Here is a 22,571-nt window from a genome sequence, read left to right as displayed (position 1 = left end):
CATTCAAAAATATTAAGCGGGGAAAATGTTTAACGATCTCAAGTCAACAATTTCTTCCAACAAGGAATAGAAGTTACCATTAAAACCAAGGCAGAAAGTTGTAGGGAAATACCAACAATTAAATCTGTTTTAATATGATAAACAAGGAAAGTTTCCATGCAGTTCCACCCAACAATAATTACCTAACTTTCCAAGATCATACGATTACACTCAATAAGGAGAGAAGCGAACTTGTAATAAAATGAATATTATGTAAAATATTGCAGACATAACTCAAGTAATAAATGTTACGTGAGGAAAGTGGTTACGGAGCTCTAGTCAACAAGATATTGCTGCCAATGAAGAATGCCACATTATATTAGGCACTTCCTTAAAGTCTTCAGTACGGTACTCACATTTGGAGGTCGTCGAGTAGATGACGAAACGGTCTTCCAGTTACGTAGTCCGCAGTTCTGCGTGGGATTTACTGACGGTGAAATGTGGCATCAGACGTGAAATTCATTTCTTCCTGTAATCACAGCAAATTAACAATACATTACAGCTCTGCGCGTCCAATTTTCAAGGTTATTCGTAGCATCGGGTCTTCTTACCGTGAAACTTCTTTCGTTATAGCTAGGCCTACAGCCGGGTGTTCAAGAACCATATCCACTTTTATAGGAACTAATAGTAAATTATGCAACGAGCCTATAATAGTAGTAATTAAGACGCGAGAATGTTTATGAAACGAGCGCAAGCGAGTTTCATAATTTTCATACGAGCGTCTTAATTACCATTATAGTCAAGTTTCATACGACTTTTTATGCTCGACCATATTGATTTTTTCCGGCAATTGGTGAAATGAATTTGCGGGAATGTGCTTTGTGAAAGGATGGAAGATGACGGTGAATTGATGTTAATTTGTGTTGTTTTTTTCGACTGAATTTAATATTGTCTAATCTCGCGCTAGTTGTCTTTCGATTGCATATTCGAGAATTATCGATACTTGCGCTTTCATATTGCTACAATGGTACATCACATATTCATTTGTATGAGGTCTCGCCCACCTCATTGAATATTACACGGCTACTCTGAAGTAGTCAATATGTATTATTACTATTTAATACGAGAAAAATTCGATTCCCGGTGCTGGTACGAATTTTTCTTGTATTAAATAGTAATGCTACAACGGTATTTTCTGATTGGTGGAACACCTAAACTTTAATGAATAGGTGTACTGTAATGAGGTCCATTAAAGGGCTGCTACCAGATGTATAATTACTATATTTCGGCATGGTCGAGCATAAAATACTTTATAATACGAACCATGACGACACGAAATATAATAAAATATGAGTATATCATTTTATTATTATTATTATTATTATTATTATTATTATTATTATTATTATTATTATTATTATTGTTTATTAGAAGTTAAATCAGGTAACTTAAGTTGAAACTTCCACATAATAACCTACTGTTGCTCATATAATGAAATGAATGTTCTCTTTAGGATTTGCAGAAGGTTAAGAGTAATAAAATGACAAACATGTTCAATATAACATTGTGCTCTTAAATATTATAAAATAAAATAAAAAATACATTTATAGCATAAACTTGACTTTCTTTGAACCTACGAGATACGATCAGCAGACATACAACATTTTTAAATATATGTGCATAAGAAAAAAAAAAAATATATATATATATATATATATATATATATATATATATATACATCTGCATAAACTTCCGCAGTTCACGTACAACAACATAATTCTAAAAGTGAAAATTCAGGAGTTCACAGCAATATACTCATAATAAAATACATTACACTTTCAATGGAAATATTAGAAAGCAAATGAGCCAAGAAGCTATAAGGAACTTTTATAACATTAAATCATGGGTGGTCTATGGCGAGACCTCGGCCTCACCTCACTTCATTCCCGTTCGGTTGGATTTTTCCGAGGTTTTCCCCAGCCATAAGGCTAATGCCAGGTAATCTGTGGTGAATCCTCGGCTTCATCTCACTACATCTCGCCAAAAAATTGCAATGTTGTAAAATTTTGACTTGTTCCACATCTTACAGCTTCAATGCTAATGTAAGATGTAGTCGACCTGGTTGGCGAGTTGATATAGCGCTGGTCTTCTATGCCCCCAAGGTTGCGGGTTCGATCCCGGGCCATGTCGATGGCATTTAAGTGTGCTTAAATGCGACAGGCTCATGTCAGTAGATATGCTGGCATTTAAAAGAACTCCTGCGGGACAAAATTCCGGCACATCCGGCGACGCTGATATAACCTCTGCAGTTGCGAGCGTCGTTAAATAAAACATAACATTTAACATGTAAGATGTATGGAATACAATAAATGAAATGAAAAAAAAAAAATGAAAGCCAATTCTTCTGTATGAAAGTGAATGCTGAGCCCTCGCTAAAGAAGAGAGGCAGTACAAAGCAGCTCAAAGGAGATTCTTCCAACTGCTACCAGTGCGGCGAGAAGAGACTGACCAGGGAATGACTACATCCGTTCACGACTTTGAATAGTTGTTATTGTAGAAGATATACAAAATAATCGTCTTAAATGAAAGAAACACAGAATGACAAATGAATGCCTGCCTCAAGTGGCTTCATATTGTAATACTTACTTGCAAATGGCTTTTAAGGAACCCGAAGGTTCATTGCCGCCCTCACATAAGCCCGCCATCGGTCCCTATCCTGTGCAAGATTAATCCAGTCTCTATCATCATATCCCACCTCCCTCAAATCCATTTTAATATTATCCTCCCATCTACGTCTCGGCCTTCCCAAAGGTATTTTTCCCTCCGGCCTCCCAACTAACACTCTATATGCATTTCTGGATTCGCCCATACGTGCCACATGTCCTGCCCATCTCAAACGTCTGGATTTAATGTTCCTAATTATGTCAGATGAAGAATATAATGCGTGCAGCTCTGCGTTGTGTAACTTTCTCCATTCTCCTGTAACTTCATCCCGCTTAGCCCCAAATATTTTCCTATTTTCATATTGTAATCTCAAGGGAAAACGAGTAATATACAGACCAAGGAAAAGAAAATGATGTGACTTGTTGCTGCTTCGAAACGGAGAACTACTTGGGCGTTGGAAGAAGAAGAATAATAAGAACAAGCGGCGAAGCCAACCATTCAGACCATCTGCAGCGCCACTATTTTGTGGCTGTGGCTGTGGCTGCGTCTGAAGGCCTTCATTTAAATCCAAGCAGCAGCGCTTCTAAAGTTGTCTGAAGGGGCTCTAAAGAGAGTCTAAATTGAAAAACAGAAAAATTAAAAGTAAATAGAAGTAAATGGCAAAGAATGTAATTACTGTACAACTACTAATATTGTATGGCTGGTTTGGAGTGGAATGGAATTTCGAGAGAGATGCACTACGACCCAGCACTGCGACCTTGCAAAATCTACTGGGCTAACCCTCAAGCTAGGCACATTCCTAAACCCACACCAGCTGACTACGCTAAAGTTCGCTGTATACCCAGGTTTCGAGCAAGCAACTCCATTCGTCCCTAGGTCAGTCCTCTCCATAGGTCGTCAGCTGGCGTTCGGGGAATGCTATGCAATGATGACGGAACGGAGAGATGTCGACAGAATGATGTAGATGCCTAATATGAAGAAAGAGGAGAACCCCGAGAAAAACACTAACTGCGATCTTGTCCGCCGCAAGTGTTACTACGAATTTTTCCATAAAAAATCCCAGGCCTGATCGGAACTCGAACTTGGACCACCTGCGTGACAGGCCGAAGGTCTGATCACTCAGCCACCACAGGGACAATGCTGGCTTTCTAACAGAACAACTGAGTTCACGTTCTCTCAGCATCTGAATGGAAGTGAGATACATGGGGTGTCGGCACCTAACCGAAACCACAACAAGGGGGAGAGGCAATCCCAAGTCATCAATCTGGACGAGACTCGATAGCTTTCCTTGTGTGCACCCGATAGTTTCGTGAAGGTCCTTGTCATCCAGATGCGGCTCCATGGTCAACCGCTTGCAGACAAAGAGTGCCGGAGGGTACGCGTCTTCAGTTCCGAGAACAGCGGAGTCAAAATTCTTTTTAAGGAAATAATCTTCCTACATTCTAGTTGCTGCTAGTTTCCTACTATCCAAACTTGTTTACGACCACAACGATTAATTCAATCATAAAAGTAAGTAGGCCTACCTTTGACATGATCCTCCTAATCTTTTTCTCTCCCTTTTCATGTTTAGTCCTATGTTTAACTGAACACTCGTCCTCTTGTTTATCTTTTTTGGATGTTTCTTATCTTCATATTACAACTTTTTTCTTCTTCTAATTCTTTCTGCTATTCTATATTTCTAATTTTATCCTCCTATTCTTCTAACTATTGGCTGGGACTCTGGCTAAGAAGAAAGTGCTTAGGCCTACTGAAGGATGGACTGGAAGGAATATATGTTTAGTCAACAGACCGAACAGTAGTTGGAACCTTATAAGTGACATCAATACGGAAACACTCATAAGACACCTAAGACAGGAGATACTGGGGTTGTATGGCCAGTTCCTTTCGCCCTCCATTGCACACAACGCTGACTAGTAACATATTACACTAACCAAATTTAACATGTATGCAACAGACTTCCTCCGACACATATCGTCAACTGAGATGTACAGCCTGATAACAGATGTACAACGAGGGACATAATAGTTGAGCGACTCGAATATTTTCTTAGTCAAAGAATGCTGCATTGCTCATGTTCCGAGCTAAACGTTTCTGTTCATAATATAACGACGGGATATTCGCTTTTATGAACCGCGCTACAGATCATAAACATTTTCGCTCCCTCAATAATAATGTCCCTTACTGTACCCTACTTATCAGCCAGAACCTCAATCAAAGGTAACTGGAAGGAATGGTAAACAGAAAAAAGTTTGGAGCAGATGATAGACAACATTAAGATATATGGATCTTGTACGCGGAGACTAAGAGAAAGGTCGAAAATTGGGAAGACTGGAGAATGCTGGGTTTGCAGTGAAGGACCTGCACTTGGGCTGAAAACTATGAATTAATTAACAAATTCTTCGAACCTCCGCTTTCCCACCCCCTCTTTTTTGTTTCTTATATTATCTACTGCTATTTTTCTCTTCTAATATGACTTCCTTTTTCTTATTTTTCCGTCTCTTTTTCTCTATATTCTTACCCTTTTTTCTCTTCTTTACAGTTTCCTTACACTCTTATCTTTTTCATTCATCATTTTTCTTCATTTCTTAGTACTTCTAGGTAAGTCCTTTCCCTCTACTGCCATTTCGTTTTTCAATCTCATTTTTCTTAAGTCTCATTTTCCTCTTTATAATATTTTTCCCTCCTATTTTCACCTTTCTAGTGTATTTTTTTACATTTCAATTTTTTCCTATTTCTTCGTCTTCCACCTATCCTCTTTCCCTCCACTTCTTTCTCTTAGTTTTTTTTTTTTTTTTTTGCTTTTTTCACTTCATTTTCTTCGTCTCTCTCTCTCTCCCCCTCCCTCGCTCTCTCTCTCTCTCTCTCTCTCTCACGCGTTTGAATTTTTACATTTAAAATTCCGTCCGATCTAAAGTCGTATCACTCAAAATTGATTTTTGAATTTAAATCGTCGTCACTATCTCCAGCTATTTCCCGCGGTAGCGGCTTGAAAATTCGACGCTTGAACAGTTAGTTATATTCGACAGAGTAAGTCATGTATGACGGTCACGTGAGCACGAGACAGCCACAAGCGTGAGCCTCACACCCACACCAAATCGCTTCGAATTAAGTCACTCTGACATCATGCCATCCGACCAGAAAACTTAATTCAAATAAACAACCATCGAGTAATTTAGGGAATTCCTAATGTTTTACTTTCATATAATATGAACTTAGAATTCCGTTACCGAATAATTTCAATTTAGAAATTTTGCACGTTTCTCAGCATGTCCCATATCTCAACAGCGGCGTTTAGCGTGGTTGTCTATCTCTCAGTTGTATTCAACATTTCCTCCTAAACTAATGAAAGAATTTTGTTTTTATTCAGTGTGAGTCAAATCACCTTGGTAGTATACACATGAAAACACTTACTACAGTAATAACGTTAAGTCATTGAGGTCGTTGTTCCCATAATTAATTGCTCAGTTGCTGTAGTGGTGACGGTGGTGTTGCTGGTGGTGAAAGAGACGCAAGACCGTTACATAAGTATTTACATTATTAACTTATTTTTAGGTTGATAGAGTTCAACTATTGGTATTTTAACATAATCATTATGCGCAGCATTTCGATATTAGTCACGGGAGAGCGAACAGTTGTGCTATTGAAGTCTGTATTTTGCCTGGAGAAAGAAACTCATCTCATTAATCAGGATGAAGGCGAAACTTGGCTGAAAACATTGGGGTTTCAAATGGTGGAAACACTATATTTTGTAAAAATGTGCATAAGTTATTTAATAATTCTACACATTTAAATAGCAGTCCATAACCATTCTTTCATGCACGTAACACACTCAAACACAATTTTTTGCATTCCGTTTAAATTATTTTTAACACGGTAATACAAATCATACACGTATTTGATTAACAGTATTCATGTAGACCTATGCTTATTTTAGTTCAATACGATATAATTAATTAATCAATTTATTTCCTATTAAATATGCATTTTTGTTATTTGATTTTAATTGGTATACTTAAATATTTCTCCGTTTTTTAATGATTTTAATATTGACATCAACTGTCTATACTTTGATATTATGTAAATATCTTCACTACAATTGTAATGCAATGTAGGTATATTTTTTCACAAGATATCTCTAATTACCAATGTCTAAAGATGCCATACTGAATGGCGAAAACGTTAACAAAAATTTTTAAAATATAATGTAAGTTTATAATTGTATAATTTACAGTCATATGACTGAACACCATTCTTTTTGAACTCTCAAGAAACTTCGTGTTCGATCACATCGGGAGAAGCAGGATGTTCTGTTATTGTACGACAACGCAGTCGCAAGATCACAGACCAGATCAGAAAACTTGGATGGATAATACTGAAACAACCACCTTACAGTCCTGATCTGGAACCATGCGATTACCATCTCTTTGGTAAACTGAAGGAATCCCTTCGCGGAACGAGGTTTGAAGATGATGACTTCCTCGTGCACGCTGCTGAAGAGTGGCTCATACGTGTTGGTCCAGATTTTTACCGTTCAGATATACAGACCCTCGTTACAAGGTGGCGTAAGGCAGTTGAAAGGGATGGGGATTATGTGGAAAAGTGAAAAAATGTAATTTTTAAATAAATGTGCATTACTTTTGGAATGACCCTCGTATATCCAACATGGGGAATATTATATCACCCGAAGGTACAGATACGGAAATAAAATTTGGAGCTCACTTTGGTGTAAGTTTTGCTTACAACACACTGCGCATGTGTAGTAAACACTTGTGGACAGTCGTGTGAAATTATTGCTTACATACCTACAGGTAGACTCCCATCAAGACTCGCTCCAAATCTTATTTCCGTATCTGAACATAAGGGTTTAGTTAAAACAGGTAGTATCACAAGTAGTCTCCATTTTGTCGATAAATCATTAGCGCAGACTATATCGCGAATAGAAAAGTAAACAATTAGTTAATTAAATTTAGATGTCATTTACTTACATAACATATTTCCTTGGAATGCTTAAAGAAACAACGAAAATATTAAATTTACTTTAATATAACTAGAACCGCTTAGTCTTAACTACAACGAAATAACGGAAATATTCACTGTTGACTTATTAGCTTATTACAAACACAGCGAAATTTGAACAGCTCGAAATTTAAATGTACAATTATGGAATTGACGTTCCGTAAAAGTAAATTTATTAGGTGCATTTCTTCTTCTTTATCCGCTTAACCTCTTTCTTTCTGAGTCTTACAAACCAGTGACGTAGTGGAGAGATAATTCTGTGGATCACACACGAAACATGGACAATGGAGGGACTTCCCTGGTGGCGGATCAGGTCGACGCAGGGACCACCTCCTAAAGATAACACTTTTACATAACATATAGACAACGGACAGAACGTTCGCGGTAGATGGAAAGTAAATTCCAATCCGGCATTCGTCTTTGAGAGTGGGAACCCCTTCCAAAAAAAAAAATCCCAACACTCAGATTGGCCAGTCTTGAGATATGAACCAGGGGCCTCAAATGCGAGTCGGAGGCAATACCGCCTGACCACCCCGGTCAATCGGATGTATTTAATAATGAGAAAATGATGTTGACTGTTTCTGAATTCACTGATAATTATAATTAGTTAACGATGTTGCTCATTGATTTGTAAGAAGATCTGCGAATCATGAGCGACAAGAAAAAGGTGACAATATGAAATCTACAATGTTGCAGTGATAGGTGGCTCTGGTTGACATTCAACGGGTTCTTAGACTCCCTTGGCGAATTGATACATGAGCGAAGTTGTCAAGATAATAGCTTAATAGCAAGACTCCAGCTGCTCTTTGCGAATATCGCTGCATAAAAGTCCAACGAAGAGCCCAGCGTTGTCAATTTAGCGACTTTGTCGATAAAACTGGGGACGAACTGTTCTTCGATGGCAAATTCTTTCAACTTTTCTATTACTCAAATAGGTATTTAGCGACTTTTTCAGCAACCTCTAGCGACAAAAATAAAACGTTCTCTATTGGTAATAAGGAATCTACCGACTTTTTAAGTACTGTTGAACGACATTCCGAACATTTCAGTTGGCAACACTGACGAAGATGTTCTATATCGATATGTTGTTTCAAAAACATAATGAAGTTTATCTTCTTCATTTAATTACAACCATCTTGTATAAAACTATGCATTTTTTTCGGTAGCAGGAATGCTGGAACAGTGTATCGCGTACCTATCGGAGCTGTTCTTCTGCGCAGCACATTATTCTCTCTCATATATATAGGGTGTTTCAAAAATACGGGGCATAATTTCAGGTATGTATTTCCCACATGTAGACAATCAAAATAGTTCATTACAACATGTGTCCGGAAATGCTTTGTTTCCGAGTTATGACCTTCACAACATTGAAATTCACCGGAACGTTTTTCTTTCCGCAGGTCGTTGCCGTCAAAGGAGACATTAAGAGGGCACTCTGACAGTTCATTCCGAGGCGAAGGTTACATTCAGTGTTGTGTAGGCGTTAGACTGTGCGACATGTATTCAAATCAAACAGAATTACGGGGCAGGCGTACACAAACTTCCCGGAAAACACCATACCTCATGTTTTATAAGACACTCCACTGATCAATCGTCAACACATTCACTTCTTGCATGATGGCGCTCCTGCACACTTCAGTCGTACGGCTCGCCGGTACTTGGATCGAAGGTTTCCTGATCGATGGATAGGTAGAGGTGGCCCAATTGCTTGGCCTGCACACTCACCTGATCTGAACCCTCTCGATTTCTATTTGTGGGGCCATTTAAAATCATTGGTTTATTCGTCTCCGGTGCCTGATTTGGAATCCCTTCGGAATCGAATTGTGGCATGTTCCGAGGACATACGCAATACTCCTGGAGTTTGGGATCGTGTTCGCAGGTCAATGAGACATCGATGTGAGGTCTGTATTCAAGCAGGAGGTGGACATTTTGAACATCTTCTGTAATGACAACGACCTACGGAAAGAAAAACATTCCGGTGAATTTCAATGTTGTGAAGGCCATAACTCGGAAATGAAGCATTTCCGGACACATGTTGTAATGAACTATTTTGATTGTCTACATGTGGGAAATACATACCTGAAATTATGCCCCGTATTTTTGAAACATCCTATAAAAGGAAAGTAAAGAATCAGGTTACAAAATTTAAAGGCACACAAAAGTTAAGAGATGTTGTGGAAGCCGACGTAGGCCTATATCCGGGAGAATGGTAGTAGTCGTTTTATCGCCACTACTTATGAATGAATTGCACCATGAATGGGACGTATTTGGGAATTTCCTCACCAACTACTACAACCGCTTTCTAGTTTATGAGGGTGGAAAAGATTGTACAACCGGTCTCTTTAAATAAAGAAACACGGTTTGCAGTGGCATTGCTCACCTAGTTTGCCATCTTATCGCTAAATACTAATGACAGCTGGACGATAGGCGAAATGTTACCACGACAACCTTGTGGCATCCGGAAAGCCACGGTCAATGCAAATCTAGAGGCGTTTACGAAATGGATATTAATAATAATAATAATAATAATAATAATAATAATAATAATAAATAAAAACTTTGTAATATTGTAAAAATCGATTTCAAGATTTCCACTGAAATACACGTCATGAGCATAGCCAATACCTAAAAAGTGGTTTGTTTTCGATATATCGTCTGACTCCCTGTCTACAGTAATAATTTCTCCTGAACTACCGGAAAATATTAATGGTGAAAGACAGATTTTGTGATCCTTACTGTGTTGCAAAATGATGGTTTCATAATGAGTGTCCGTGGCCATCCAAGTAAACGTGATAGGACTTGCAGAAATATTAGTGTTTCAAAATATGAAATACGCGTGTATATTGCATGTGAATGGCATTGGTACCGTAAACAATGCATCAAGACGAGGAATTGTAAATGACTGTGAAAGCATTTTAAAAAATGATACATGTATTACTGTCAGGAATTATATTAATAAAAATTTAAATTCATGCTGCCACAACGGTTTAGTGTCCTTTTTTCAGCCGCATGTATAATTTACATCAGATTGAGAATCGTTTCCAAGACTACGTGAAAACTTAATAGTATGTATAGTTCATGGTAAGTGAAAGCATCAACGAATGTAGAAGTCAAAATTATACGATCTCACAGTTGAATTTTTAAAATTTTGATTATACTGAAATATTAATAGTATATTAGAATTCGCAGCTTTTCCACTGTATAACACATCTGCTTCCTAAGGAAGACTCGAAGAAGAAGCTACAGGTTAAGGTAACTACATATTCAGGCCACATTATCATAATTTTCTTTTTATTCTTTCATTATTATTATTATTATTATTATTATTATTATTATTATTATTAGCTATTATCCCTGTCTAAGATCAACAAGCAGCATTTGCTGCTAAAGGTCGTCACTAATAATAATAATAATAATAATAATAATAATAATAATAATGATAATAATAATAATAAATTTCTGTCAGGAAAGAGTTTCTTCTTCAATAGTAACTCTATTATCTCATTTCTTGTCAGTTTATTTTCTTATAAAAATAAAACGAAGCAAATCTGTTAACTCGCCGAAGTGTGTGTGATTTCATACCAAAAACCATTCATGTTTTACTGGCATTATTATATTAATTTCGTCTGCATCATACCCTGATAAACTGTCTCACAGACTGATAGAAAATAAAATGGAATATAAAAACTTTAAAACTTAATCCTTCTAAAAAATGTTAAAATTTTATTGAAGAAAGTTAATATACCTTGGTTAACCGTAGGTACCGTTTCAGAGTGATGTTCGCCTTCGTCAGCGGGTAATGGTATACCGTTAGGGATGCTGGGAAATTGTATTTCGGCGAAATTCTCGAAATTCATTCTTCTCAGCAACACAAACACTAAGGTACCGGTATTGAGCAAGTATCGCATACACAATAAGATCTCGACCTTGTATTTGGGATATCCCCGGCTCCTGTTTGAATCGCAGATGTAGGTATTTTGATAGGCTTTCCCCATTACCATGAATCAAACTTCCCTGCCACCATCGTTCTCGAAACAAAACAAAACCCCATGCATCAGACACTGCTTGCGCGTCGTCTGTGCGCATACCATGATAATGAACCTCATCTCGGCTTATGGACTAATACAAGGTGTGAAGTCTTTGACCCAGAGAACAGAGTACGCCCAACCCGGTACGTGAACTAAGACGGATATGAATAACGACGTCACGAACGTGTAATCCGTCATTAACCTGCACCGTCACTCTCCAAGTCGACTTGAAAGGGTAAGAATGGCTTCTCGGACGGAACAGTAGGTCTTGCATGTCTCACGTAAGTTTCGCCCTGATGTAAAGGTAATCATCTACAGTACAACTTACGAAATTGTCAAGATTTCTAAAATTGACTGCGAGAGACATCCTCCCACCACTTATTAAAGTTGCGATTGTGAAATGAAATCGTCAATAAAATGTTAGAAAACCTTCACAGAATAAAAAAAAACTTACGGTGCGTCCACACATAAATTAATTAATATTCTTCAACAACAATAATTGTTAGAAATAATGGCCGATGATGATCATTATTATAATGAGGAGGAGGAAGATACGAGCGAGGAAAAAACTAAAAAAATACGCATGCGCGCATTCTTAAAAGGAGATCTGCGTCTTCTGGGAAGAAACTTTGTGGCTTTAAGCAGGTAAACCACTTGCCTCAGTCCGTAATTCGACGTTCCACTGAAGGAACCGATCACAATATTCGAAGATGAAACGCCAAAAGGCGGGCGTAGGACCAGGTTACAACTTTCAAAAGCAGGTCGATGTCGCAGAGCACCGTCCAAAGGAAGGTTTTGCAGCAGCAGGACACGGTCTCCTCACAATAAAATTGTCTGCCCGATGGCAGGTCTTTCACTGCAAACCCAGCATTCTCCAATAATACTGTATATACCTGTTTTCTGTATATTATATAGAATAGCCTACTCCATTAAATAAATTAAAATAGCACATCTAGGCCTAACTGTTTTTAATTAACATATATAGCTGTTTTATGTATAGGGGAGAGGGAGGCAGGTTGGCTCAAATTTTAAGTTTCATTCCCCCCCTCCCCGCAATTTGTATAGCATTTTATGAACTCCTCAAAGATGGTAGTTCTACGTGGTTCTTTGGCTATGTGGAGAGATATTTGAATTTAGATTTCACCACGATTTAAATTTGAAATTTTGTATTATTTTGAAACGTGCAGATTGAGTCAACTTACCCCACCCTAGAGGCAGATTGACATAGGGTATGGGGCAAATTGGCTACATGTTAAATAAAGGCAAACTGCATATAAGACTAGATTTCTTTTAATTTAAAATTTATTTCTTTATACTGGCAAATAATTCAATATGATGGACGCACATAAATATATACCCACGGAGTTAAACGCTCAGATAAAAGAACTGAATCCTAGAAAAGCAAGGTAGAAAAATTAATTTTGAACTACATATCATATTGTCTGATTAAAAATACCTGAGAAGGAGTTTATGCATACAAAGTTTCTGTTTCCATCTGTAAACTTTTTATGTACGTACCATAACTTACATTCCAGGCACTGTCACCAGGTGCACATTCTGAATAAGATTTAACACAATACAGGCAATAAGTCTCTCTGTCTTGTTCGTTACTTTCTCTTCTTGAATTATTCTTTGTCTTTCGACTGGTATTAAGATTCCTTTTCTCACTACTAAAGTCTCCTCTTGTAATTTTGCTGAACAAATTCATTATCCTTTTTCGATATCTTCTCTTCTAGCGCTTTCTTAACTGGAGAGATGAATATTGAGGGACTATAAAGTGCTTACAATGGCTTCCTCCGGGAAGCAAGTAAAGATGAGAGGCTCGTATTATAGATTATAGCACGTAAAAAAAACCCCTGTCCATGATAGAGAATATCAGGAAATATCTTCCACGTTTAGTTTCGACGCTGAATAACCTTTGACGTTGAAAACATCGTTAAATAAACGTTATTACGACTGCTTACTACTGAAGACTAAGTTTGCTACTGAAAACTTTAATCCACTTTTCAGCTGACTCGGTCGTCACGAGTGAACGGCTCAAGGGCTTGTTCCGGGAATAAAAGTTCCACAATGACCAGGAGAAACCATCTCGGCTCGCTTTTTTGCAGTCTCCTAGAAACCCATTACTCATACCGCAAAATAGATCGGAGGCAGGCATATGAAATTCCTCAAGTCAGCACATGGCTGCCAGTTTTCAGGATGTTGTGTAAAACAAAGTCCTTCCAATAGCCAGGACAAGTCGCTGACACAGACAGCATGTCCAAAACCATTTTTCAGTATCAGGGATGTGTATCTATATCCGCGAAAATGTCGAAAAATATGACTTCTGCATAATATAATACTTTCTCTTTATACTTAGTAGGTGAGAAAGTGGAAAAATTAGGTAAAGGTAAAGGTATCCCCGTAATATGCCATGAGGGCACTTGGGGGGCATGGAGGTAGAGCCCCATGCTTTCCATGACCTCGGCACTAGAATGAGGTGGTGTGGTCGGCACCACGCTCTGACCGCCTTTTACCCCTGGGAAAGACCCGGTACTCAATTTTATAGGAGGCTGAGTGAACCTCGGGGCCGTTCTGAAAGTTTGGCAACGAGAAAAAATCCTGTCACCACCTGGGATCGAACCCCGGACCTTCCTGTCCGTAGCCAGCTGCTCTACCAACTGAGCTACCCGGCCGCCCGGAAAAATTAGTGTTGTGGGATTTAATCGATTAGTCGGTCAATTTCTGTTGTAAGATTAATCGATCAAAAATATTTAATCGAATAATTGAGTCGATTAAAATTAAACGGTTGTAGTTGATATTAATTATTATTTCGTTAATACAAACTCATACTAAAAATTCTGACAATATTTCTCTCTCGGAAATTGCTTACTTAAGAGCACAATAGTACTATTATTTTCTAACTGTAAACCAGATAGTTTAGGAAAAATCTTTGCACAAACACTTCACAAATAGATGGAGATATGAGGGCAGTGACCTAGTCTACCTCTATTGAAAGTTGAAACACAATGCGGAACCTTATTAAGTTTTATGATTTTCCAAAAAAAAAAAAAAAAAAAAAAAAAAAAAAAAAAAAACTTCCACCTTGTTGTCAGCTCAACTTCCTAACATGAAATACATACTTTTCTGGGATTCGTTCCCCTCATCCCTTATAAAATAGCCAAGTCTACACTGTGCTGACATCCACTCCTTCATAGTTTCACTTGCACATTGTTCACTTTATTTCGTTTTCTTTCCTTTTAGTTTTTATCACCATTGTACGGCCAATGACTTTAGTCAAGTGCCAATGCATTGAATTAAAAAAAAAAAAAACACTGTGTGCAAGTGAGAGCGTAACTACCTTCTTCTCTTTCTAAAATCTGGTAATTCGATTACAATAGGGGCCAGTCTTCTGTTTCGACCGCTATAGTTTTGCAATTGCAGTTTTTGTACTGAGTTTGTATGTGAAAGTTGTGTGTTTAGTTTGATAAAGAAGAAAAAATCAGTTTTCTATGGTTTGTGAAAAGTATAAACTCCATTATGTTATATGAGAATTTGAGAGGTAAACTCGGTGAAACGTTTGGATTTAAATTGAACGATCGTGGAGAAGTGCTTGACAGAAAAAAAGTTTTCTTTTCCTGTTTAGTGAAGCAGGAAACATTGTTACTAAACGTAGTGTGGCACTTAATTCGGAGCATGTGAATGCACTCACATGTTTAAAATCATGGATGAAGCAGTATTAAACTAGGTGAGTCTTCATACTTTTTGTTATTTATGTTTGTCTCAAAAATTCCCGAAGAAATTGATACAATAAATTATAAGCCTCATAATAAAATATGTTAGTAAGTAATTAAAATCGTTGTTTTGTTATATAACGATACAATATATACAGATATACAACATTTAATACTTATGCTTATCATCGAACACAAGTTAAATTTAACAATAATTGTGTAACCGGTATTATAGTATATATTAAAACATTTTTTCAACTCGATCAAAACTCAATTAATTGATAGATTAATCGATTAAATTCAAACAGTTAATCGATTAAATATTTTGATCGATCAACAGCACTAGGAAAAATGCTTTTCAAACTGACTTCAAGGAGAATCGCACCAGCGTCGATCGTTTTTTTTTTTTTCCTCTATAGGTCTTAATATCCGTCTTCGAGTAATTTCCCTCCGCTATGATAAGAAATGACACATTACCTCAAGTTTTTAGGTAATATATAGCTCTCATATCATAGATATGGTTGATTAACATAATAATTAGCCTCATATTTGATAGTCACGAACACGGCCCAAGGTAAACATGAATCAGAAATCTAACTTTTTCTACCTCAAAATAATTCTTAATGGAAGCGCCAAATTCGAAATCAATTTAGTCCACATACTTAGACGTACTTCATGCACTGTAATAAAAAAAATCGGAATTTCATGACAATAGCATGGATTAGAAATGGAAATTGGGACAAAACCAGCCACACTTAACAACACATAGAAGCCTCTTCAAACTTTTACGTGGACGACTGTAATGTGAGAGAGCGGTATGTTCTTACATTCACAATTTCTCGTTATGTTAAGGTATTGCATTATATGCACAAAACTGACAAAAAACTTACTGCAGTTTTCGTAGTGAAACCTATTATAGTAGGAAGGAATAAAAACCCACAGTAAATACTTTCATCCCTAGTAAATGATTCATATAGGAGGCCATGCATAATCATCCATGCCGGTACTACTGGGTGTTCAGTTCAAAGTGTGTCATGGCTCGCTGTACGCCGTCATGTGGCTAGTCGATGAGCCTAGAGAATTCAATCTTCTTAAACTTCCGCAGAGATGTATTACTTATGTGCCAGAGAAGTTGCCTAGCAAGTACGGCGTTCATTCAGAAGAGTACTTACTGATACGTACGGTAACGCCGGTAGTGGCAGGAATGTGAACTGTTTCGAAACGTGTACTGAGGTCAGTTTTTTCTTACTGTCGGGATATGTGGAGAGAGTTAAGACGATTAATTCCATATTTGTTGACATTAATATCAACGGTCAACATGGACTCGGGGCATTTGATTTGTGTTGTGGAATGTTTCCGTACGCAACCGATGATAACAAATACACTGCGTACGACTTGGCCGCGCAAAACACAGTTCGAAAGAGGTTGTGGTAGCACACAGACCGTACAGACCGCCATCTGTTGCTACGACGTTCAAGTTATACAGTACACGTTTTCAAGTTCAGATTGAACGCCTTGATTAATAGGCAACTTCTCTGACACAAAAGCTGAAACTCGCTTCAAATCGCTGACTCATCAACAGTGACGTCATGACACACTTTGAAATGAACACCCAGTAGTATGAACTATGATTCATATACTTATAATTGTTTACTTCTACTTCTTAGTAGGCCTATACAAAGGTAAAGTATCCCTTTACACACCATGAAGGCGCATGGCTACTTGAGGTAGAACTCTAAGCTTAATAAGAAAAATAAAACTTATAGATGCTCTTTTCAAAACTTCGCTAGCTCAGTTGTTCCATCCAAACAGTATAGATCCGCTCCCACTTAGCGGAATTCAATGAATCGCCTTCTTTAGCTTCCATCTATCGGAGTCGAACCGAATGGAACCGAAGACTATAAATAGTTATAGTTTAAAATTGAATCGTATAATAGCTTTAGCACATTTATGTGAAGATGCAGAAAGGGAAGAATTAACATAATAACCGAAAGAAGGAAAGTAAATATTGGATTCATGACGTGTTTTAAGTAGAGATAGGCCTACACATGGGGAATCGTGATTGCGCGATTGTGATTTTAATTTAATCTAAAATTAAGCAATTATTAACACTGTCGCAATGTACAGTAATGTCCCGATACAAAAATGTAGCAATTTTTTATTACTGAACTTAGTACTACTTAACTATAATTTGTATTATGTTTTGTTAACAGTATTGACTTACAATCTAAAATAGAGATTTTAATTTTTAGCTGTTGTGTTTCCCATCAATTTGCTTATTTCGTCCCAAGCATTTCTTGGTGCATTATTATTACAATACAATTTATGCGTCTTGCCATAGAAGAAAAGATAATTGTGGACAAAATTAATTTTTATTTATCGGTTATCTAAGTTTTAAGCTAATTATACCCAGAGAGATACAAAATAAATGTAAAAATAACTTTCAATTCTTAAATTCACTAAAAACAATATTGCCGCCAGTATCAGCCAGAATGCTTATGATCATTTTATTTTCCTCGAAGATGAACGAGAATAATACACGATCACAACCGAAATAAGAAAGTTGTTCCGGTATGACAGTGAAAAAATATTCCTGCCCAAGAATTCTTTTTGATTCCATTCCATTCCGAGCGTCAGTTTCTGCTATCTTTCATTTAAATATATGGAGAAGGGAAATTCTCTTCCTTTCGATTCCGGTAAGTGGGAGCGGCCCTTATGTTGTCGTCCACTGGAGAAGTTACCGGTTAGCAGAAGTAGACCACGAACAGTTTGCCGATTGCAATGAAGAAAATGCCATCTTATTTGGACTACAGAGAAGTGGAGCACTGTTCTCTTTCCAGATGAATCATCCTTCCAGCTGAACTCCAATCGTCTTCAGCGAGTTCGCCGTCAAGGCGAAGAAAGGTACCATTCTGAGTATATGTCGCCCAAGGTATAAAAAGGGGAAGGTTCGTTGATGGTTTAGAGGTGCCTCAGTTCAATTATGTCGGTCAGCTGTTTTTAAGGGTCTGTCAACAGTACTAAATATTTGTATATCATGGAGGAGTACATTATTGCTTCAAAAAGGAACCTGCTACAACGACGAAGGCAATACTAGTAATAGATATACTAAAAATCAACAGTTATTTGGTCTTGGTTTCTATAAATTTTTATAGAAATCCACTGCACTAATTTTTCTCAAAGAAATCACTTCAAGTAAGCTTTAAGCGTGAGTTCAACTTTCCTACAAATTTATTTGGTGAGCAGTAGTACATGATTTTAGTTTAAAAATATTAATTTCCTAAAACAAAAACCACACCTGTGGAGTAACGGTCAGCGAGTCTGGCAGCGAAACCAGTTGGTCCGGGTTCGATTCCCGGTCGGGGCAAGTTCCTGGTTGAGGTTTTTTCCGGGGTATTTCCTCAGCCCAATATGAGCAAATGCTGGGTAACTTTCGGTGCTGGATCCCGGACTCATTTCACCGGCATTATCACCTTATCTCATTCAGACGCTAAATAACCTAAGATGTTGATAAAGCGTTGTAAAATAACCTACTAAAATAAATAAAACATAAAAAGAGGGATAAAAACCAATCTAAAGTAATTAGGGAGATGAACCAGGACTCGAAATATTTAATTTGAAGTCATCACCTATTAAAAAGTCAGTTTTGATGAACCAATTTCCCCCCCCCCCCTATGGGTAGGCTACTCTAAGACTTTCTAGAAGTATTTTACTACACGACACAAAAAATAAAATTAGTTTTGAATTGTTTTATCTTGTGTTGTGGATATAAACCTTGAGGATAGGCAAGAAAGATAGGGAAAATGTAGACAAAGAACCCCTGTAATGTGATCCACTCGTCGTTCCGAATGGCAGAACCTCGCGTGTCGACGAACACATAGTGACCCACACGCACACAGTTATATAATGCGATGATGTGTCAAATTCGCGAAGACAGGTGGATCTCGGATACCAACTTTTCGGAAGTCACCTCCATTACAATCATAACAGGACAACTAATCTTGTAGACACACGAATTACAGCGTTCCATAATTTCTACTTACGTAGCTTACAATAATATACCTAGGGGGTAAAAAAAAAATCAAGAAAATAGCCCGAGACAATTTGTTCAAATCATAATTTGCTGTTATTCACTTCATACCAAGATTAAGTACAGAAAATATTGTAGGCCACTACCTTAGGAAACACGTTTCAGCATTGCCGATACTAAAAAAAAAAAAAAAAAAAAAAAAAAAATGTGGTTTTTAGACATTTCTCCTAAACTACTACACAAAATTTCGTACATATTCAGTATCTACGGGTCAATTTCTTAGGGAATTATTCACATAAAATATAATTTGCAGCAAAAATTATTATGTCTTTATTTGATACCAAAATATACCTACTTAAAACAGCCATGAATTCAAAATCAGCTCAAAAGATTTTGTCCTTGAGCAAGTCAAAAATTAAACTAAAAAAAGAAATAGTCCTGTAATCCGTAACCTCCGTTTCTGAGAAATTAATTATTATATGCAAAATTGTATTTATTTTTTGTTGCGAATATTCTAAGCTCAAATTACTTTCAGGCAATAGTAACAATACCATATTTCTTCTAAGCTCAAATTACTTTCAGGCATTAGTAATGTTACAATAATTTCTTCTCAGCTCAAATTACTTTCAGGCAATAGTAACGTTAGCATAATTTGTTCTAAGCTCAAATTACTTTCAGGCAATAGTAACGTTACCACAATTTGTTCTAAGCTCAAATTACTTTCAGGCAATAGTAACGTTAGCATAATTTGTTCTAAGCTCAAATTACTTTCAGGCGATAGTTAGCATAATTTGTTCTAAGCTCAAATTACTTTCAGGCAATAGTAACGTTAGCATAATTTGTTCTAAGCTCAAATTACTTTCAGGCAATAGTAAGCATAATTTGTTCCATGCTCAAATTACTTTCAGGCAGTAGTAACATTACTATAATTTGTTCTAAACTCAAATTACTTTCAGGCAATATTAAGCATAATTTGTTCTAAGCTCAAATTATTTTCAGGCAGTAGTAACATTACCATAATTTGTTCTAAGCTCAAATTACTTTCAGGCAATAGTAACGTTAGCATAATTTGTTCAAGCTCAAATTACTTTCAGGCATTAGTAACGTTACCATAGTTTGTTCTAAACTCAAATTACTTTCGGGCAATAGTAACGTTAGCATAATTTGTTCAAGCTCAAATTACTTTCAGGCATTACCATAATTTATTCTAAACTCAAATTACTTTCAGGCAATAGTAACGTTAGCATAATTTGTTCAAGCTCAAATTACTTTCAGGCATTAGTAACGTTACCATAATTTGTTCTAAACTCAAATTACTTTCAGGCAATAGTAACGTTAGCATAATTTTTTCTAAGCTCAAATTACTTTCAGGCAATAGTAACGTTAGCATAATTTGTTCTAAATTTGTTCTAAGCTCAAATTACTTTCAGGCAATAGTAACGTTAGCATAATTTATTCTAAGCTCAAATTACTTTCAGGCAATAGTAACGTTAGCATAATTTGTTCTAAGCTCAAATTGCTTTCAGGCAATAGTAAACGTTAGCATAATTTGTTCTCAGAAGCCCACTTCCTAAGCATGACTGAACCAAATCGAAATCTACATTTTAACAATCATGTCACTCTTTTCTTAGCTAGTTATTTAACAACGCAATATGAGCTACTAGGTTAGACTAAATATCTGTTCTATATCTTCCAAAGTGGTCGTCCTTGTTCTGTAGATTAAAAAACTATTTTGTTTATCTAGATGGAGTTATTCTTGTTATATTATGTTCAGACCACTGCTGCTTAGGTCTCTACTTTACTTTGTAGCAAGATTTAAGTAAAAGGCTCATTTGTCGCATTTTTAGAAGTCGAGTATAAAAATGCGACAACATTTTCAATGTAAATGTACACAAAATGTGACAACTACTTTGAACTTGAGGAAACTTCAAAAAAAAGAAGATAATTATGGAGAAAATAAAATCAGAAATGCATATAGACTAATTAGTTCTGGAGAATATGTAAATTTACATTGAATGTCAATGGAATGGGCAAAGTTCAAGGAGGTATTGATAAACAGACGTTCAGAAATGATTTCAAAGACTTGGAACTGTACAATTATTCATATATGTTAACAAGTTAAGTGAATAATAATTATTTATTTCCTCTGATTTATTTAGTTATACAGTGTGCTGCAACAATTTCATTGCATAGCCTACTGTAAATTGTGACCGAGGATTTAGTCGCATAAACTTTGTAAAAACTTAAATTATAAACCGTCTTTCAGCAAAGAGTTTAGCACTCTGCTAACAATAAATCTTGAAGTGCCTACTCGTAAGGAATTTTATTTATCAAGTGTTTTCAATTTTTGAAGTGCTTATAAAATAGACGTATTTTAATATGACATAAATTCAGCAGTAATTGATTCTAAACAAACGTCATGATTTACTTACTTATAGGGACCTAACTAGAGTATGATGAAATGGGTTGAAAGTAATAAAATTCCAAGAAGCAAATTACATAATTTTCTGTTTCTGTAAATTTTCTTTGCAATGATTTAGAATCTTGCACAGGCTTTTCGCAATTTGCGAAAATATATTTTTCCACGTGTGCATTTTTGTGAGAATTAGGCTATTTATTTCTAGCTTAAACCCTGCTTTGTATATTGTAGCCTGTATGTTTAGTTTGATCCCAGTCCATTACGTGATCTTTCAAAGTGAATCTAGTTAGTTATTCGTTTTATTCCTTACCAAAGTTGCCATCGAGTTAAGTTGTCTGTCTTTGTCTTTAACAATAAAATGATGAGTTGAAAATATCTCCTCTGGATGAATAATCAACACGTCGCAATTGAGCATTCAGGCTACGATTAAAAACTCCCTCTTGATACGCCACCAAATTCAATACATTTTTACAAGCTGAATTTCGCACAGAGCAGCTTCTTAAATTTATCTGAAAGTCTATTACAAATTTCTGTTGAACTTTCAATATCTACCCGAAATTGGGGGAGGGCAGATTGAAAGGCATGGATTAACACTGACAACCAAACATTCTGATGGGAGCAGATAAAAAGTTTTTTTTTTCTTTCACCATATTAATAATGTCAAAAGAAGTGCTTATATAAATTTTGTCCACTCCACCGCATTTACGAGAGACGTAAAAGAA

General features: G+C 36.5%; 1 protein-coding gene across 4 annotated transcripts in view; it reads right to left on the bottom strand.

Annotated features, from left to right (window-relative positions):
• The window catches only part of Rpp25 (ribonuclease P protein subunit Rpp25), a 366,206-nt gene that overhangs the window by 244,414 nt on the left and 99,221 nt on the right, over positions 1 to 22,571 (bottom strand). For 2 of the 4 annotated variants that reach the window (XM_069827605.1, XM_069827607.1), the window contains exon 2: positions 396 to 508. The exons of the other annotated variants lie outside the window; for them this stretch is intronic. The gene's annotated coding sequence lies outside the window, so the exon portion shown is untranslated. The remainder of the gene's footprint in view (positions 1 to 395; positions 509 to 22,571) is intronic. 4 annotated transcript variants of the gene reach the window in all.

The sequence above is a fragment of the Periplaneta americana genome, chromosome 6 (genome assembly GCF_040183065.1).
Source record: "Periplaneta americana isolate PAMFEO1 chromosome 6, P.americana_PAMFEO1_priV1, whole genome shotgun sequence".
NCBI lineage: Eukaryota > Metazoa > Arthropoda > Insecta > Blattodea > Blattidae > Periplaneta > Periplaneta americana.
This window is presented reverse-complemented; position numbering and strand designations above follow the sequence as displayed.